We start from the raw sequence: 7,154 nt of genomic DNA on the forward strand, positions 1-7,154 counted from the left end.
CTAGCTGGTTGAGAAGGACGACAAAGCTGAGATTCTTTCATTTGGATCGCAGAAAGGAATGTCGTTTTGGATAGATAACATTTTCAACCTTGAAATACCACTATTGTTGTAATTGTTGCTGGTGGTGGTAGTGGTGGTGTGGGGTGGTGGTGGCGGTGGCGGTGGGGGTGATATTGGCATTGATTGCGTTGTGTGGTGGTGGTGGTTGAGGTGTTGATGGTGGTTGTGTTGACAGCAGTAGTGAGACAGTGGTGGTGTAGTATTTCTTGTGATGGTCATCGTCGTCGTCATCGTCGTTGTCATGGATTGGTCGTCATAGAATCGTTAGAGCAACAGACAAATTGCCACAGAAACCAGGAAACCGGGCCCATGAGCCTGACTAGGCTTTAAAAGGGTGCATAAATAAATAAATAAATAATAATAATAATAATAATAATAATCCTTTCTACTATAGGCATAAAGCCTGAAATTTTGGTGGGGGAGGGGAAGTTAGTTGACTACATCGGATAAACTAAGTACCAGTTGAACACTGAGGTCGATGTAATCAACTCATCCCCTCCCCCAAAATTGCTGCCCCTGTGGCAAAATTTGAAACCATTATTAGAACACCAGGAAAAATGCTTTGTTGTATTTGTTTTGGCTCAATACATTCTCGGTTCAAATCTTGCCAAGGTCATCTTGCTTTTCATCCTTTCACGGTCAATAAAATAATGTACTAATGAAGGACTGGTGTTGATGTAATCAACTAATAGCCTCACTACAAAACTGTTGGCCTTGTATGTTAAGTAGAAACCAGCATTATTATTATTATTATTATTATTATTATTATTATTATTATTATTATCATTATTATAATTATTATTATTATTATTATTATTCAATAGTCTTCTTTTTATCACATGCTTTCACTACACTACTGAGTACGTGCTGTGGTTTGTCGTGGTGTTCTTATTTTCACTGTATTGAAAGTGCTTTATGTAGGATGTCTAGAAACACTATTATTATTATCATTTTTTTTAATTATTATTAAGGTGGAAAGCTGGCAGAATCGTTAGCATGCCAGGCAAAATGCTTAGTGGCATTTCATCTGTCTTCACGTTCTGAGTTCCAATTCCGCTGAGGTTGACTTAGCCTTATATCCTTTTGGGGTAAATAAAATAAGTACCAGTTGAATGTAATCGATTGTCCTTGTCTCTGGAACCATGTGATTGGGAAATAAAAGTTTTACCAAACAGCAATACCTATGCCTAAATATTTTGTATATTTCCATAAAGCTAGGTAGTAAGAAACTCTAGGGAAAGCTAAACAGCAGAAAGTCTTCAGGGAAGAAGTGCTTCTATATACAAGGGTTTCATCTCTTAACTCCTTACACTCAAAGAGGGCTGGGCTGCCTTGAGCAAATGCCTACTACTGTAGTCTTGGGTCAACCGAAGCCTTGTGAGTGGATCTGGTAGATGGAGACTGAGTAGAAGCCCATCATATATCTATCCATCTATTTCATAGGCACCCCTCTTCTGTCACATTTGGTTACTGTTAGTGTTTTAACCAGTACCTTCCTGGGTTGTCATGGTGACCCAGAGCCAAGGTACCTTGAATGTTAGAACCACTTAAGTCTGAGTCACCACCAGTTGAATGTAGGGTAAATTATGCCTTCTGAAATTTCTTATATAATGAAACTTAACCTATCATTATGGTTGGTTAGGTTAAATTAGGTTACATATGGTTAGATTATTAAAGAAAATATATGAAATTTAAACTCTCGACAATGTCTCCCGGTAGGCTTTTTTTAACCATATTAAAAGATTTCTTTATATTAGGCACAAGTGTGGCTGTGTAGTAAGAAGCTTGCTTCCCAACCACATAGTTCTGGGTTCCATCCCACTGCGTGGTACTTTGGGCAAGTGTCTTCTACTATAGCCTTGGGTCAACCAAAGCTTTGTGAGTGGATTTGGTAGACAGAAACTGAAAGAAGTCCGCTGTGTGTGTATGTGTGTGTGTGTCTGTACTTCCACCACTACTTGACAACCGGTGTTAGTGTGTTTACATCCCCATAACTTAGCAGTTCAACAAAAGAGATTGATAGAATGAGTACTTGGACTTTAAAAAAATAAGTCCTGGGGTCAATTTGTTTCACTAAAACCCTTCAGGGGTTTCTTTCAGTTTCCAGTTACCAAATCTAATTACAAGGTATTAGTTGGCCCGGGGCTATAGTAAAAGGCACTTCCCCAAAGCGCCAGACAATGAGACTGAACCCAGAACTTTGTGGTTGGAAAGCAAACTTCTTACCACAGACATGCCTGTACCTATATACGCAACTCTTTTTTTTGTCTTTTTGTTGCTCGGGAGCCCAGGTGGAGGGTGAAGTTAGACACAAGGGCTCAGGTATGAGAGGGTTATATCTACAACATACTGCATGATTAATTCAAAACAATGTGAATAAATATTGTAATCTGAATGCAGAAGGGTTAAAACCCAACTTGTTGATTTAGCAAGAATGAGCTTTGAATAAAGCATTTCCACAGAAATTGATGTTGAGAGGATTATTAGAAACTGTGCAGATAAAAAAATGAGTGGGTGGGGGTTAAAAAACCGAAAAGCTTGGTACATTAGCTGATTAGGCTTATCTTTACTTTGTATATATATTAAAAAAAAACTGTATTGTTATCAAGTTATTTCTTGTGCTCAGAGAATAAAGCATTTACAGAATTTTACTTTTAGTCATATTATTAAGATAACTTGAGATTAAAATGTCATCTTTAATTATACTTTCATAACCATATACCAAAAGCTATCTCTGCTGAAAAAAATACAGTTAAAATAAAATATGAAGAAAGAAGGAAAACAACAACTTTAGAATATGATGACAAACCATTATTTGTATTGAGGAAACTTAATTGAGGATTTAGGATATCTTTGTAACTTAAACTTCGATTGAGAGAGAATTCTCCTTCTTCCCCAAACCCAGAAGCTGTCTTATACCATCTTGCAAACAAAGGCCCTTGTACTGAGGCTCAGAAGTCAGAGCCAAACCTATGGTTGCTGGCACCCCAGGCAAGATGTGTTTCAGTGTTCATCATCATCATTGTTTTGACATCCACTTTTCCATGCTTGCATGGATTGGATGGAATTTGTTGGGGGTAGATTTTCTACAGCCAGATGGCCTTCCTGTTTCCACACTCAGGCCAACAGCTTCCACAGGCTGGGTAAACCATGGTGAGGGTAGCTGACAGCTCTCAAAACCTTGGTGAACTACAGCCTGTCTACCTATGCATGTGAAGACTGAATCCAGCAAAGTGTGCAGAGGAAACCACCAGATTGGTTCAACAGGCTGGAGAGTGGATCAACAAGTGCTGTGGAGTGCAAGCAGGATAGTGAGACACGAAGGACAGTGTGGCCACCCACTACAGCCCAACTTATCTCTAGCTGTCTTGACTTTGTCCTGCCATGCTGGAGTCAAATAGGAAGGGACGAGGAATGAGGCAGGTGACATTGTGCAAACCCTACCTCATTTGAAACCATGTCACACACAAGTCAAAACATCACACCATCCCGGACACACAAACACATACACATGCATACAGACATACGTTGACTGTGTATGTCTGTAGACGGATGTGTCTTTTATGGCATTTCAACGATCCAACAGATAAAGAGACAATTTTTTTTTTAATTTAAGACTATTTATTGAAGAATAAAATAAAATACAAAAAAAAAAACAGAATATAAAAAAAACGAGAGAGAAAAAAGTCTTCTGTGAAGGTAACTATGATGATATACGTGTCAAGGTTTTCTAACACGATTGCACTTAACTGTATAGGTGGGTGGTGAAAGGGGCTGAAGAGGAGGGCTCAGTGTGACAATGGCCGCCAGAAACGGAATCCACATTATTATGTTAGTGTTGCTGTTGCTGTTGTTGTTGTTGTTATTATTATTATTTGACCAATCGATCTCTCTTTACATCACGTAGGTTAATGGACATTTGAAGAAGAAAACAGAAGAATTGAAGAAAGGAAGAGAGAATGACATAAAGGGAATGAATAAATAAATAAATAGATAAAGGAAGGAAGAATTGAAGAAAGAAAAGAAAGGCAGAAGGAAGGAAGGAAGGAAAAATGAAAGAGATGGGAGAAATTGAATGAGAACAACAAAAACAACAACAGCAGCAGCAGCAGCAGCAGCAGAAACATTGTCAACAAAAACATTGGCAGCAGCATCAACAACAAATACAAAAACAAGAAGAACAGGAATTGTGTCCTTTGAATGTTACAATATTTTCTGTCTCAAGATAAAGTCAACATTTGAAGGGGATTTATTACCGACAGATGGTGGAGTGGAGCTGGAGAGTGGAGAGTGGAGTGGAGTGGAGAGTGTAGAAAAAGAAGTGAATTGGGTGAGTGGAGAGATGATGGAGAATGGAGGTGGGGGTGGAGATCAGAGTGGAAATTGTGAGTGGAGTTGAGCTGACAAGTGAAGTGTGCTAATAGAGAAGCAGAGTGGTGGTGGAGAGCAAGGTGGAGCTGGATAGTGGAGTGGTGGCATTGGGAAGTGGAGCTTAAGATTGGAGTGGTGCTGGAGTGTGAGTTGAAGTGTAAATTCTTTAAGGCGGTGCCCCAGCATGGCCACAGTATAATGAGTGAAACAAAATAAAAATAGAAAAAATAAATAAAAGTGTTATGCAATGGGAGTGAACTTGAAACCATGAGGCTGGAAATGAAGCTTCTGAACCACGTGTGTTATTTCCTTTGTATACAGTGTTCAGGCTAAATTTGACAGTTTGGGTTAAAGGGAAAGAAAAGACAATAATCCGTCCAAAAACAATAAAAGTATTTTCAAAAGATCAAGAAACATTATAGCTGGGAGGTAACAGTTAACTCAAAGTCTTGACTCTTTTACCGGTGAGCGTGTTAAATTATAAGGCACAAAAGGAAAAATGACTCTCCCCAGACACAACAGTATGTGCTTCAACACACAAACTCACATAAAGAATCTTGCAAACCAAATCCAAAAGCGAAATATTTATTCCCATTGTTTTGAATTAATCATGCATTATCTTATAGTTTGAAGATTGTAATGACACGTTTACTTTTAGAATGACATGGTAGGATAGGCATGAAAGACCTGATCGGGCTGGTTTGAATATAAAACTGGTAGAATATTTTGATCAGTTATGGCCAGTTTGAATGCTTAATGGGTCAAGTCACAGAGGTAGTCAGCTGAAACACTACACTCATCACAGTTTTATTGTTCCAGTTACACACTGCTTCTGTTTGAGGATAACAATTGTTCCTATCATAAGGCACAAGGCCTATGATTTGTGGGGACAGGGTTACTCAATTACACTTGGAACCCCCCCCCCTCTCCAGTGCTCAACTGGAGGTTATTTTATTAATTTCAAAAGGATGAAAGACAAAGCTGATCTTGGCAAAATTTGAATTCAGAACATGAAAGTCAGAAGAGATGCCACAAAGAATTTTGTCCAACGCACTAATGATTCTTCCAGCTCTGTACAATGCAACACAGCACACTTTGACATTCATAATGCATTAAATGGGGGGTGCATTAAGTCAGTCTGGACATGTTGCACTCTATTGTCCCATGCACATACTGCAACATGCAATGGTGCATTATACAGGGTGTATTATGACTCTATGCATATGCTGCACTCTCTCCATTGTCCAGTCTATTTTCAATGGATGTGATGAAGGTGTACAGGGACGAAGAATAAGATGTTAGGTTCTTCTGCTCGTTAAAGCATTGGTGAACCATTCTAGTGACATTTCATTCCTGATTGCTTCTAAGAGATCCCTGAACTGGTAGCCGCAACAGCGATAGCAAGAGCAGAGGTTCGATATCACAGCAATTACTGCAATGTGGGCCCAATGCTGTACACAGAACAACACCAACAACAATAACAACTGCAACAACAACTACTCCTACGATAATAACATGATGACGACGACGACGATGATGATGATGATGATGATGATGATGATGATGAGGAGGAGGAGGAGGAGGAGGAGGAGGAGGAGGAGTGGTGATGGTGGTACTGGCGATGGTGATGATGGTACTGGTGATGGTGATGATGGTAGCGGCAGTGGCAGCGAAGTGACAGTGGTGGTGGTGGTGGTGGTGGTGGACGCCTATGGTAATGGTGGTGGTGACGTCGATGACGGCGGCGACGGCCAACATAATGAAATGTGTAATGAAGCTATCGGGAGCAAAAGATACACGACACTCTCAGAATTTCAGCAAAAGAAAAGAGACAAAAAAAAAGACACAAGACAAAAAAAACAAGAAAGAATGAAAGAAATAAATAAAGAAACTGAAAGAAAACAACAATAGAGTCAAAAAGCAACATGGCGTCCAAACATTGACCTAATGTACATCCGGGTAATAACCGGATGTACATACTATTAAATCGTATGGTGTCAAAAGATACGAGAGATTAATAAATCATAAAATTGGATAAAGCTAAGTGTGTGTGTGTGTGTGTCTGCACGTGTATATATATATATAAATGTGTGTGTGTGTGTGTGTGTATTTATGTGCGCGTGTGTGTAGCTTTATACATGTATGTGTGTGTGTGTATATTTATAAATGTATGTATATGTATATTTATGCGTGTGTAAATATATTTATATGTAAATGTGTATGTAACGGGATTGGGGTGATGTGTGTGTGGGGGGGTGCCTATGCAGGTATGCGTGTGTGTGTGTGTGTGCAAGTGTATGTATCTGTCTATCAGCATATCAATCTGTGTGTGCATATATATATATATATATATATATATATATATATATATATATATATATATATATATATATATATATATATATATACTTATTTGTCAGTTTATGTATGTATGTATGTATGTATGTATGTGTGTGTGTATATAGGTGTATGCATGAATCTAACAAATCTGCGCATATGTATACATATTTATGCATGTGTTTGTGTGTGTATGTGTTTGTGTGTTTATTAAATGTGTACATTTATCCAGTAAAAGGTTTTTCTAGTATTTTCAGTGATGTTTGTGTTACTAATATCTGATGATGATGATGATGATGATGATGATGGTGGTGGTGGTGGTGGCGGCGGCGGTGGTGACAATGATGTCGTTGCTGATGATGATGATGATGATGTGATGATGATGC

Source organism: Octopus bimaculoides, chromosome 20 (genome assembly GCF_001194135.2).
Source record: "Octopus bimaculoides isolate UCB-OBI-ISO-001 chromosome 20, ASM119413v2, whole genome shotgun sequence".
Taxonomy (NCBI): Eukaryota; Metazoa; Mollusca; class Cephalopoda; order Octopoda; family Octopodidae; genus Octopus; species Octopus bimaculoides.